Source organism: Ornithorhynchus anatinus, chromosome 4 (genome assembly GCF_004115215.2).
Source record: "Ornithorhynchus anatinus isolate Pmale09 chromosome 4, mOrnAna1.pri.v4, whole genome shotgun sequence".
NCBI lineage: Eukaryota > Metazoa > Chordata > Mammalia > Monotremata > Ornithorhynchidae > Ornithorhynchus > Ornithorhynchus anatinus.
The window spans coordinates 95,319,393-95,333,529 of NC_041731.1; the positions used below are offsets into that span (position 1 = coordinate 95,319,393).

Below are 14,137 nucleotides of genomic sequence, written 5' to 3' on the forward strand. Positions count from 1 at the left end.
GGCCCAGAGAAGTGAAGTGACTGGCCCGAGGTCACACAGCAGACGAGTGGCGGAGTGGCGAGAAGTGAAGTGACTTGCCCACAGTTACACAGTTGACAAGTGGCAGAGTGGGAATTCGAACCCACGACCCCCAAGCCTGTGCTCTTTCCACCGAGTAAGTGCCTATCGGCCAAGGGGAGGGGGCCGCCCAGGCTGGGGCGACCGTCAGGGCTGAGGCCGGTGACGGCGGTGGCGGAGGAGGTTTGGGGAAGCAACGTGGCTCAGTGGAAAGAGCCTGGGCTTCGGAGTCAGAGGTCATGGGTTCTAATCCCGGCTGTCACTTGTCAGCTTTGTGACTGTGGGCGAGTCACTTCACTTCTCTGTGCCTCAGTTCCCTCAACTGGAAAATGGGGATTAACTGTGAGCCTCACGTGGGACGACCTGATTACCCTGTATCTCCCCCAGCGCTTAGAACAGTGCTCTGCACATAGTAAGCGCTTAACAAATACCAACATTATTATTATCAAATACCACTCGAAACAAATAATTAGCTGAAGCCACGTGAGCAGATTGGTTCCCTAACAGAGCTGAGTGCAGAGTGGGGTAAAGGTGACCCCAGATAAACCCGGTGGAACACCCCCAAGCTGAGAGAAACCACCAAGACACTATGAAGGAGACGTCAGAGAACCCGATATTCATTCGTTCAGTCGTATTTACTGAGCGCTTACTGTGTGCGGAGCACTGTACTGAGCGCTTGGGAAAGTACAGAGCAGCAATACAGGTACGGGTCAGTAAGACCAAGACGTGATAGCGTTTTAAGGAGGAGGAGTTGCTGGGCCACAGAGTCTAAAGAGCCAAGAGTTCAAGGAGTTTTAGGACAGAGTCTGTTAGAGCAGTGTGGCCTAGTGGATAGAGCAGGAGGAGTCAGAAGGACCCGAGTTCTCATCTCAGCCCCACCACATGCCTTCCGTGTGACCTCAGCCAAGTCTCTTCACTTCTCTGGGCCTCTCTTACCTCATCTGTAAAATGGGGATGAAGATCGTGAGCCCCGTTTGGGACAGGGACCGTGGCCAAGCTGATTAACTTGTACCTACCCCAGTGCTCGGAACAGTGCTTGGCACGGAAGAAGTTTTTAAAAAGTAGAGAAGGGAGGACCTAGCCGGGGTAGGTCAAAAAGAGAGCCGGGAGTGGGGAGGTGAAGGCAGCACAGGTCGAACAGATAACGGGAGGAGAGCGATGGGGTGAGATGTGAAAGGAACAGTGGGATCTTACAGTTGCTTTTGATCTAGACTGTCAGCTCGTTGTGGGCAGGGAATGTACCCGTTTATTGTTCTATTATACTCTCCCAAACGCTTAGTACAGTGCTCGGCACACAGCGAGCGGCTCAATAAATACGACTGAATGAATGAATCGAGGTGAGACTTCGCATGCTTGAAGGCAGAGGGGAAGGAGCCATCCAAGAGTGAGGAAGCCCTGTGGCCTAGTGATGAGGGCCCGGCCCTGGGAGTCAGAGAACCTGGGTTCTAATCCGTGCTCCACCACTTGCCTGCTGTGTGACCCTGGGCAACTCACTTGACCTCTCTGTGCCTCGGACCCCTCATCTGTAAAACAGAGATTCAAAACCTGTTTGTCCTCCTACTCCCTTTTCTTAAAAAAAAAAAATGCTATTTGTTAAGTGCTTACTATATAGCAGACACTGTTCTAAACGCTGGGGTAGACGGAAGGTAATCAGGTTGGTCACAGTCCACGTCCCACACGAGGCTCCCGGTCTTAATCCCCATTTCACAGATGAGGTTCCCAGAAAAGTGAAGTGACTTGCCCCAGGTCACACAGCGGACAAGTGGCAGAGCTGGGATTTGAACCCAGGCCCTTCTGACTCCTAGTTAAGACTGTGAGCCCCGTGTGGGACGGTCGGTGTCCCGCCTGATCATCTTGTGCCTGGTACGGGTTTGGCACGTAGTGAGTGCTTAACAAATCTCACAGTGTGAGAGCTTTAAATGAGCAGAATGGGGGAGGAGAATGGGAACAGCCATTTTTAAATGACGATAATAATAATGACGGTACTTGTTAAGCGCTTACTATGTGCCAAGCACTGTTCTAAGCGCTGGGGGGGGACACAAGGTGATCAGGTTGTCCCGCGTGAGGCTCACGGTCTTCATCCCCCTTTTACAGATGAGGGAACTGGGGCCCAGAGAAGTGAAGTGACTTGCCCAAAGTCACCGAGCTGACAAGCGGCGGAGCCGGGATTAGAACCCACGACCTCTGACTCCCAAGCCCGGGCTCCTTCCGCTGAGCCACGCTGGAGTCACTAGGAGAGGAAGGAGATTTAGAGAGTAGGTTGGAACCTGCCTGACCAACAGCGGGACTCGATCAATCAATAGTATTTACTGAGCATTTACTGTGTGCAGAGCCCTGGACTAAGCACTTGGGAGAGTACGATGCAACAGAACTAGCAGATACTTTCCCTGCCCGTAACGAGCTTCCTGCTTAGAGTCCAGAGCTGGAAAAGAGCCTGCGTACACCTTCCCGACAAGGCTGTTCCTGTCCTGGGCCCTGCCTGTGTCTGTGTCTCCCTGTCCCTCTACGTAAATATACGTGACTGCGTTCACCTGCCTAGATAGGCCTGAACTTGCAAAACTTCATCCATGTTTCTATGAGAATATATACAAATGTGTATCTATAGCCACCTCTGTGGGTCCATGGGGCCCACTTAATAATAATGTTGGTATTTGTTAAATGCTTACTATGTGCAGAGCACTGTTCTAAGCGCTGGGGTAGATACAAGGGTAATCAGGTTGTCCCACGTGAGACTCACAGTTAATCCCCATTTTACAGATGAGGGAACTGAAGCACGGAGAAGTGAAGCGACTTGCCCACAGTCACACAGCTGACAAGTGGCAGAGCCGGGATTCGAACCGATGACCTCGGACTCCCAAGCCCGGGCTCTTTCCACTGAGCCACACTGTATTTGTTTAGGGCTTACTGAGCGCCAGGCCCCGTACTAAGCGCCGGGGTGGACACGAGCAAATCCAGTTGGACACAGTCCCTGTCCCATGTGGGGTTCACAGTCTCAATCCCCACTTTCCAGATGAGATACCTGAGGCACAGAGATGCCAAGTGACTTGCCCCGGGTCACCCAGCAGACCAGTGGCAGAGACGGGATTAGAACCGGTGACCTTCTGACTCCCAGGCCCGTGCTCTAGTCACGACTGCTTCTCTACTTGATGCCTGTTGTCTTTTGTTGTCTGTCTCCCCCTTCTAACCTGCTGAGCCCGTCAAAGGGTAGGGACTGTATCTGCTACCAATCTGTCCATCCCAAGCGCTTAGTACAGTGCTCTGCACAGAGTAAGCGCCCAATAAAGACTATTGAATGAATGAAAGACTAAATACGATTGAATCAAGACTTCCCTGGCTATGTGTGCATGAGGTTGGGTCATGTGTATCTGCCCCTCTGGCCTTTGGTGTTCATGAGCCCATGCATGTCTATCTCCCTGCCTCTTTTTTTTGGCCGGGGGGGGGGGGGGGGGGGGGGGGGGCCCTGCACACATCTGCCTCCCTGGCCATCTGTATAATTCCATGTCCACCTCCCTGGCCTCACGTGTTTGCGTATATGGATACACATCTCCACCTCTCTGACCCCGTGTCTGAGCATCTTTTCCACCTGCCCAGCCCTGGGTGTGAACGCACGTACACAATGTTCAGTTCTCTGTCCTGCCTATGTACAGATGTCCCCCTCTGCACCCATATGGGGGAAGTGTACACCTACGCCCATCTCCCTGGCCCTGCCTACGCGCACATATCCACCATTCTGTCCCATGGGTGAATGTCCGCACATACATTCATCTCCCGGGTACTGTGTGTGTGCACATGTCCACCTCTATACCATGGGGGTGTGGATGTATGCACATATGTTCACCTTCCTGGCTCCGTGTACGCACACACGTCCACTTGTCCTCTGTGTGTGTACACACCCCCATGTCTACTCCCCGGCCCTGTCTGTGCATCTGCGCCCACATATGCAGCCTCACGTGGGCAGTGGCACACCCACCTCCTTGTCCCCATATGTGCGGGTGTCCACATGTACCTCTCTGGCCCCGAGTGTGGACGTGTCTGTATTGACCTCCCTGGGTAGACTGTGAACTCGTTGTGGGCAGGGACTGTCTTTACTGCTTTATTGTACTTTCCCAAGCGCTTAGTACAGCGCTCTGCGCATACGGTAAGCGCTCAATAAATACGATTAAATGAATGAAGGAATGAACGGCCCTGGGTACACACCTACATCCGCTTCCCTGCCTCTGGGCACGTGCTTGCCCACAACCACCCTCCCGGCCTTGTGCGGGTCCACAGCCAGTCCTCCGGCACCGTATTTATGCACGGCAGCGATCACCTCCCTGGGACTGAGTGCACACGGAACCACGGCCACCTCCCTGGCTGTATGTGTTTTGAGTGCACACCCGCACACATGTCCATAACCACCTCCTTGGTGCATGTGTGTGTGTGTGTGTGTACACGCATGTGTGCCCGCAGCCACCTCCCAGGCCCCGTGTGCATCCGTGTGCCTCTAGCCGCCCCCCCCGGTCCCACGTGCACAGAGGTATATGCGTATACGTCCGCAAACCTGGTCCCACGTGCGCTTAGGTCCAAACCCGACTCCCCACCCCCACCTCCACAGCGGCCTCCTCGGTTCCGGGGACCCACGTATCCTTAGCCCTGACCTTCTTGCGTGTGTCCTCACACGCCGACGCCCACCTCCCCGATGTCATGAACGTGTGTGCGCGTGTCCACCTCTCTAACTGGGTCGATTCGTCCGCACACGTGGGTCCGCTCCCCGACCCCACGTCTTTTCCGTGGGCATTTACGACTCCTTCCCCGGGCCCGGGCATCTCCACCTTCCTGCTCAGGGGTGCCCGTGACGGCCGCGACCTTCCGCTGCCCAAACCCGGCCCCAAGAGGGCACGTTCCCTCCCTGGCCACCTCTGTGCGGACGCCAGCCGCCGCCCCAGCGGGGATTTGGCCAATCTTGGGCACCGGGTGGGGGAAGACCAGGCCCCTCTGCCGAGTGTACAGTGAGTCGGTGGGCGAGGCGGGCAGAGACCATCTTGCTGTGTTCGTGCAATTGTATTTATTGAGCTCGTTGCAGACAGAGATCGTCACTGAACTTTCCCAAGCATTTAGTACAGTGCGCACACAGCAGGTGCTTAATAAATATGACAATGAATGAATGAATGAATGAATGGGCGCTTATTGTGTGCAGAGCGCTTGGGAGAGTCCAATACCACAACAGACCCATTCCCTGTCCACGAGGAGCTGACAGTCTATAGGTGTCTGTGCCTCTGGGACGAAGGCAGGAGAGAGGCAACCAAACTCATGGCAATGACACCAATGAAGCTGGGAAACTAGCAAATTAATAACGGGCAGGGAGCGTATCTCTTAACTCTGTTACACTATCCTCTTCCTAGCAGTCAGTACAGTGCTCTGCAAGTAGTAAGCTCTCAGTAAGTATCACTGACCGATAAATAATGAATCATGCACCTGGATGAATCGCTCCTAAAACACGGGGACAATTCAACTGCATTCTCCACAAACAAGTGCCCGTGCTAAATGTCATATCTGCCACATTCCAAAAACGTTACACGTCTAAAAGGGCACCAAGAAATGATAGGGAAGAAACTTATGGGGCGCTCAAACTGCGACTAAAAATATTGATTAGTGCAGCCATGGGCCAAATCGTTTCTGTAAAGTGTTTTAAATAAAACCTTCTGTTTTGAGGAATACCAAGGACAAAAACAAACGGGGTTAATCAAAAATAAAAAATTTTTAAAAAAAAAGGACACCGAGTTCTGCTTTGGCTTGTGTTTTGACTCCTCGCTTTGGCTAGATTATAATTAGGGAATTACGGAACACTCTCCCAGTAATGTCTGTTTGGATACGGGCGGCGGGAACAGCGGGACAGTTTACATACACATGCGTGGCATTGGAAGGGTACTGCAATCCCAGTTTTCCTTAACATGGGGTTTTGCCAGAGCGCAACTCACAAATTACAGGAACATGAGGTTTATCTGACTTTGCAAATACCAAAACAAGGCACCTCGTCCCCAGAACGTGCAGGAGAGAAAATGCCTATCATTTGCCTACTATTATCTGGGTATGCCCCCGCTCCCCCCCCCCCCCCATTAAACTGTGTGCTCTTTGGGGGAAGGGAATTTGGGTTTTGCTTCTGTTGTACTTTCCCAAGCGCTCACTGTATGCGCCCGATGCATTCCCTATCTACCATTACTATATTAAGAGCAAGGGCCCCAAATGGGAAAGAGACTATGTCCAATTTTCTTTTCTGCTATCCACCCCAGTACACAGGACAGTGCTTGGCATAGAGTAAGCACAAATACTATTACTATTACCGGGGTGGAGGTGCTATCTTTTAGTCTTTAAATGGATCCACAACACAATCTTATCCTCCGTCTTGTGGTTGTATATCTGTTACACTTAGCCCAAATGGCTACGGTACACTTTTATACACTATTTTACTAGTTACAAAACTCAAGTCATCTCTATGACAAACACACATTCCGTAAGCTTCGAATCTTCTTATGGCATCGGTTAGGTGCTTACGATGTATCATACACTGTTCTGAGCACTGGTTAATTACCAGGTAATTAAATACAAGTTAATTAGGTTGGGCACGGTCCCCGTCCCACAAAGGACTGACAGTTTAAATATGGCTTCATTTATTTTTGCTGGTCATCAGCAAACAGGACATTCTGGTCAATCAATAAAGCTGATTTTGAGAGGACAGGAGACAATCTGTAAATGATTTCTAACAATTTTATAAAAATGACACAGTTACGTTACTAAGCGTCAAGAGTCCACGGGAGGAGTGAAAGATTTCTAGCATTCCCTGCTCACCCCAAGAAACTGGAGATAACCGTTCCAAAGGTAGGATGTTTACAAAACAGAAAAGGAAACCTTGAATCAAATCTAATTGCAACACGAAAAATACTTAAGGATGGTTTCTATTATACATGATTTCGATAAGTTTCTGTATTTGATTGAGACATTCTTTTCCTGGGGGTTCATTTATCTGACAATCCTGAGGTTTGTTACAATGAATTTACTGAGCTGTACTAGGTAAAACTATTATTATGATGATGATGGTATTTGTTCAGCACTTACCCTGTGCCAAGCACTGTTCTAAGCACTGGGGTAGATACAAGGTCATCAGGTTGCCCCACGTGGGGCTCGCAGTCTTCATCCCCATTTGACAGATGAGGTCACCGAGGCCCAGAGAAGTTAAGCGACTTGCTCAGAGTCACACAGCCGATAAGTGGCGGAGTTGGGATTGGAACCCACGACCGCTGACTCCCAAGCCCGGGCTCTTTCCACTGAGCCACGCTGCTTCTCCACCGAATTTTACTGAGGATTTGCAGGACTAAGATCCAACGAGACTTAAACAGTACCGACCACGCACAGAGGACTATGCAAAACTACATTTCAGACAGGAAGTTTCCCAATATGGAGGGTTTTTTTGACCAGCACAGACGTCCCGTGCCAATTCGAGAGTCCTGGGGATTTCTGCACGTGCCGCTTGGTGAAGATTTGAAGGTTCGGGCACGGGAGGAGGGGGGTACGGGCCTGACCTGGAAGAGAAGATCTAACAGATGGAGCTTGCCGCCTGAACGGTGGGGGGAGGTGACCGCCCCTCCTCAACCAAGACCTTGGAACTAAAAATAGCCTCAGAAGCCGGAGGTGAACCTGAACGCGGTGAAGAGCTGTCCCTTCTCCCCGCTTCCAAACTCAACCCACCCATCAAGACTCCCAGGCGCTGGCTCCGAAGACAGATCGGGCTGTTCCCGAGAGTTATCTCGGGGCATCTTCCTGTGGTGAGCCGGCCCTCAGCCCTCAACTCTGCAGGCCTGCTCCAACCTGACTCCAAGTACCCCACTGGGGCTCCTTGAGGCCTGCCTCAAAAAAGCCTCCGGGCTCCCAAACCCCAACTGTCCTCTCGGCTTCTGAGCAGGCTGGAGGGGGACTTGGGCGGAGTGAAGCATAAGCCTCGGGGATGATTTTACAAGTCGGCTTGACAGAGTTCCTTAGCATTGTTATGAATAATACAATATTAATATATTATCAATAATAATAATCACGGCATGTGTTAAGCGCTTACTATGTTCCAGGCACTGTACTAAGCGCTGGGGTGGACACAAACAATTGGGCTCACCGTCTCAATCCCCATTTTACAGACGAAGTGACCGAGACACAGAAGTGAAGTGGCCTGCCCAAGGGCACGCAGCAGACAAGTGGCGGGGCTGAGATCAGAGCCCGTGATCTAACGATTCCCCTCCTTAATGTCTGTCTCTCCTCCTCTAGACTTTGAGCTCGTTATGGGCAGGGAAATATGTCCGTTTATTGTTCTGTTGTACTCTCCCAAGCGCTTAATACAGTGCTCTGCACACAGTAAGCGCTCAATCAGTACGACTGAGTATTCCAAGAATTGTGCCCAACAATCTGAGGCTGGGAAACTAAAGCCAAAACACAAGGCGCAGCACACCAGCCCCAGTCCAGATTGTAAGCTCCCTGTGGACAGGGATCGTGTTGACCAACTCTATTATACTGTACTCTTCCAAGTGCTTAGTACAGTGCTCCGCACACAGTAAGCGCTCAATAAATACCAGTGATTAACCCACTGATTTGCACGACAGCTCTGGGTTACCGTCTCTTTTCCCTGTCCGTGGCTGGCCACCGGCCCACGGGGAGGGCGTTTCTTCCGTTCCTTCAATTATAGCTGTTGAGTGCTGTGTGTGGAGCACTGTACTAAGCGCTTGGGAGAGTAGGATACAACAATAAACAGATACATTCCTTGCCCACAACGAGCTTACAGAGCGGGGGCGGGGGGAGGACAGACATCAGTACAAATAAATGAGAGATCTGGACAGAAGTGCCGTGGGGCTGGGAGAAGGGAAAGAACAAAGGGATCAAGTCAGGGCGACACAGAAGGGAGTGGGAGAAGAGGAAAGGAGAGGGGTCTCCATCCGTAACCATGCCCACTTCCACTCCGGGTTAGGGATAGAAACGGCAGGTGCTGAGCCCTGCTCCTTACTCCTAGCCCTTCCCTTTCCTCCTATCCCAATCTGGAATCAAAATAAAATACCCTCGTGGGGCAATGGAAGAAAAGAGCTGAGAAGAGTAAAAAAAAAAAAAATAAAAAAAAATGAGCACAAGCAACTGGATGGACCCCATGATGCCTCCAGGTAACAAGATGTCCTTATATACGGCAACAATTCTATAACGGTAATACGCAATCGACACATTTTTTCTTGGGAAGGGGGGGGGTCCAAGTTGAGAGGTCTCACTTTTCCCGGAAGAGGGGATGAGGCCCGTTCCCCGTGATTTTGGTATGGGGTGGGGAAACAGGAGAGGTAAAGGGGAGAAGTGAGAGGAGGCTCTTCTCAGCCTTTTCTTCACATACGCATATCATTTTTAGAAGGAAAATGCACTGTGAAGAGAAGGTGCCCGCCTCTCCAATGCACAAACTCGAGGAAGGAGCTTGAGTGGGGAGGGAGACAAGGAGAGAAAAAAGGTGGCCGAGTGCGAGAGGAAGAGAATTCTCCTTGCCCAAAATTAACCTTACGGGCGAAGACTTAGTGATGATTTCAGAGCTTCCCTTGAAATGTGGTGGGCTACAGGCAGACCAGCAGACCTGTGGTTGAACTGCTGCACATAGTAAACACTCCTGATTAGACTGTAAAGCCATCACTGGGCAGGGATTGTCTCTATCTGTTGCTGAATTGTACATTCCAAGTGCTTAGTACAAGGCTCTGCACATAGTAAATGCTCAATAAATACTACTGAATGAATGAATCAATAAATACGAATGAATGAATGAATTGATGAATGAATGGATGGATGAATGAATGAATAAAGATTCCCTACTTCACCATTGGCTGTCTAACTCTGGGTAAATTGCTTAATTTCTCTGTGCTCCGAATTCCACCTCCGTGAGATGCTACAGCTTGTACTCTCCCTTCAGCAGATTGATGTTTGAGGTCAGATACAATCATATTTGAGAAGCACTTCATGCTAGAATGAAAGTATCCTTTATTGACATTAACATAGGAAAGAGAGGTACCACGATACACGGTCCCTGGCAAAAATGACACCCGTAACAAAGAACTCTCACAAAGTCAAAGAACTATTATTGTATACTGCAAGGTCATACCCATTGGTGTAGTTTATCATTAGTTGTGTCTGTGTATGAAGGATAACTATATCCAGCGCAGTTACTATATATTAAATATTCTTAAGCCATATATTGGGAAGCAGGCGCTTAGAAGACGAAATGCAGAGAGCATCTCGATGAACACAACCAATCATTCACTTAGATTTCCAGATTTTGCGAGACGGGAACCTAACGCTGTTATTCCATCCGGCAAACTATCATCTTACATAGGACGAGTCTAAAAACCTAATAAAAGTATGTCATATTCTGAAATCTAACAGCACACAGTTCTTGTACGACAATGCTGAACCACTTCGCTCAAGAAAACGTTGGAAAGAACGAGATTCTATACGCATTTTTATTCATACAAATGAGTTTTTAAAATTCACTTCTCTTCACACCGCATTACTCGATGGGATTTGAACACCGAAGCTAGGGAAGGACCAGGGACCCAACCGACAGCTACGGCCAATGCCCTCAGGGTGGTCGCGAGGGGAAAGCTGCTACTTTACTGCAGCTTCTGGACTAGACTTAGAATGGACACCACTTAGACACACAGGTCCAGGAACTACATATCCTGCTTTCCAATGTGCTTGAAAGAAGCCGACGGTTACTTTCGCGATTTATCATTCGTTTAAAATACCCACGTGAAATTTCTCAAAAAGCATGACTGAACCCGGCATTTCTTTCCTTCGCATTCACTCCAACTTTTATCCATACCCTCCATCTCTGTGAGATGAACAACCTATTCTGAGTTCGATTCCTGGCTCTAACGCCCATTTGGCCGTTTTTGCCTCGGGAACGGGGTGACCTCTCTAAGCAAACGATTGCCTCACTGTACAAATGAGAACTTGGTACAATCTAAGAAGAGTGGGCAGATCACTATTTTTTTTTTAAAAAAAGGAAAGATTAACGTTCCCATCTTTGACTCTCAATCTCTTCCCTTCTCCTCCGAAGGCTCCAACTGGTGATCCCCCACAATTTCCTCCCCTCCATCTGGTGACTCCTCATTCCAGCCTCCTCCCCTCCAACAGAGATGGTCCTCCACTCCCTAACCACTCTCCCTGCCCTCTAATCCATCAAATGCATTTACTGAGTGCTTCCTGGGGGTAGAGCATGTACTGAGCGCTTGGGAAAGTATACCACAGAGTTGGTTAGAATGATTCCTGCCCACAAAAGCTTACAGCCTAGAGGGGGAGACGGATATCACAATAACTTATAGACGGGGGAAAACAGCAGAGTGTAAAGCTGTAAACACAAAGGTTGTAGGGTTGAGGATGGGGTGAATATCAAATGCTTAAGGGGTTCCTTCCCCTGCAATCTCCCCCCTACTGCTCACCCAGGTTCTCCTTCCCTTTCCCTCCACCTCCATTTGTTCCTTCCCTCCTCTTGCTGCAAACCTCCCCAGGTTCCTATCTTCCCTTCCCCCAACCTCTAATTCCTTCCCACTCCTCCAAATGCTCCCTACTCCAGGGTTCCTTCCTTCCCCTCCAACCAACACCTCCCTTTCCCCACCCTCCAACCCTACACCCCTCAGTTCCTTCCCTTCTTTCCCCCTAAAGCTGATTCCCTCCCCCATCTGCAGGTCCTTTCCTTTCCTTTCCTTTCCCTCCCCGCCATGAGAACTTGCCTTTGGTCCTTCCGTTCCCTTCTTTCGTCTCCTACAGATCATCTGCCCCATGTTCCTTCCCCTCCTACCAATCTCCACCCTCGCAAGGTTCCTTCCTTCCTTCCCCTCCAACCCATCCCCTCCAGTCCTTCCTTCCCCTCCAACCCATCCCCCCCAGTCCTTCCTTCCCCTCCAACCCATCCTTCCCAGTTCCTTCCTTCCCCTCCAACCCATCCTTCCCAGTTCCTTCCTTCCCCTCCAACCCATCCTTCCCAGTTCCTTCCTTCCCCTCCAACCCATCCTTCCCAGTTCCTTCCTTCCCCTCCAACCCATCCCCCCCAGTCCTTCCTTCCCCTCCAACCCATCCTTCCCAGTTCCTTCCTTCCCCTCCAACCCATCCTTCCCAGTTCCTTCCTTCCCCTCCAACCCACCCCTCCAGGTTCCTTCCTTCCCCTCCAACCCATCTCTAGTATGCTGTTTTTGTTTTTTTTTAAATGCTCTTTGTTCTGCACTTACTACATGGCAAACAGAGTTCTAAGCATGGGGTAAATACAAGTTAATTAGGTCAGATAGAGTCCCTGTCCTGCTTGGGGCTCACAGTCTAAGTAGGAGGGAGAATGAGTATCTAATCTCCATTTTACAGTTGAGGAAACTGAGGCACAGAGCAGTTGAGTGAGTTGCTCATGGTTATACTGCAGGTACATGGCAGATCTGGGATTAGAACCTAGGTCCTATGCTGTTTCTCTAATTCTTTCCTTCCGCTCCAACCCACCCCCCAGGTCCTTCCTTCCGTCCGTCCCCTCCGTCCCTCCCCCACCCCTTTCTTCCTTCTCTAACCAATTCTCCCTGTTCCTTCCACCCCCTCCAACCGATTCCCCCCACAGTTCCTACTTTCTCTTCCTACCCATCTTCACCGGGCCATTTCCTTCCTCCTCCTCCATCCTCCGACAGACTGTCTCCCCCACCCTCCGCCCCCAATCAATTCCCCCTGGTTGGTTCCTTCCTATTCCTCCAATCCATCCCCACCCCCCTTCTCTTCTCCAATCAATTCCTCTGCCCCCAGTTCCTTTCTTCCCTCCCCTCCAACAGCTCCCCCTCAGTTCCTTCCTTCCCTTCCAACTGCTCCCAATTCCTTCCCCTCCAACCAATTCACCCCCCGCTTCCTTTCCTTCTCCTCCAACCCATCCCCCCTACTTCCTTCCTTCCTCTCCAACCAATCCCCCCGTTCCTTCCTGCCCCTCGAATCACTGCCCCAGTTCCTGCCTTCCCCACCGATGCTTCCCCCAGTTCCTTCCTTCCTTCCCCTCCAACCCATCCCATGTTCCTTCCCTCCCCTCCAACCCATCCCCCCACTTCCTTTTCCTCCAAGCCATCCCCACAGTCCCTTCCTTCCTTTGCCAACTGATTCTCCCTGTTCCCTCCTTCTGCTCCAACCGATTCTCCCTTGTTCCTACCTTCCTTCCTTCCCTCCCCTCCGATTCTCCCTGTTCCTTCCTCCGGCTCCAACCAACTCTCCCTCTTCCTCCCTCCCCCTCCAACTGATTCTCCCTGCTCCTTCCTTCCCCTTCAACCGACTCTCCCTGCTTCTTCCTTCCCCTTCAACCGACTCTCCCTGTTCTTCCTTCCCCTTCAACCGACTCTCCCTGTTCTTCCTTCCCCTCCAACCGACTCTCTGTTCCTTCCTTCCCCTCCAACGGACTCTCCCTGCTCCTTCTCCTCCAACCGACTCTCCCTGGTTCCTTCCTTCCCCTCCAACCGATTCTCCGTTCCTTCCTTCCGCTCCAACCGATTCTCCCTGCTCTTTTCTTCCCCTCTGATTCTGTTTTCCTACCTTCTCCTCCAACCGCCTCTCCCTGTTCCTTCCTTCCCCTCCAAGCAATTCTCTGTTCCTTTCTTCTCCTCCAGCCGATTAACCCTCTTCCTTCCTTTCCCTCCAACCGATTCTCCCTCTTCCTTCCTTCCTTCCCCTCCAATTCTCCCTCTTCCTTCCGCTCCGATTGTCCGTTCCTTCCTTCCCCTCTGATTCTCCGTCTTCTTACCTTCTCCTCCAACTGGTTTTCTGTTCCTTCCTTCCTTCCCCTCCAACCGACTCTCCCTCTTCCTTCCTCCAACCGACTCTCCCTCTTCCTTCCTTCTCCTCCAACCGATTCTCCCTGTTCTTCCTTCCCCTCCAGCCGATTCTCTCTGTTCCTTCGTTCCCCTCCAACTAATTCTCCCTGTTCCTTCCTTCCCCTCCAACCAATTCTCCCTGTTCCTTCCTTTCCCTCCAACCAATTCTCCCTGTTCCTTCCTTCCCCTCCAACCAATTCTCCCTGTTCCTTCCTTCCCCTCCAACC

At 50.8% G+C, this 14,137-nt stretch overlaps 1 protein-coding gene across 1 annotated transcript in view; it reads right to left on the reverse strand.

Annotated features, from left to right (window-relative positions):
• Positions 1–14,137, reverse strand: part of MTF2 (metal response element binding transcription factor 2) — a 65,331-nt gene that overhangs the window by 50,316 nt on the left and 878 nt on the right.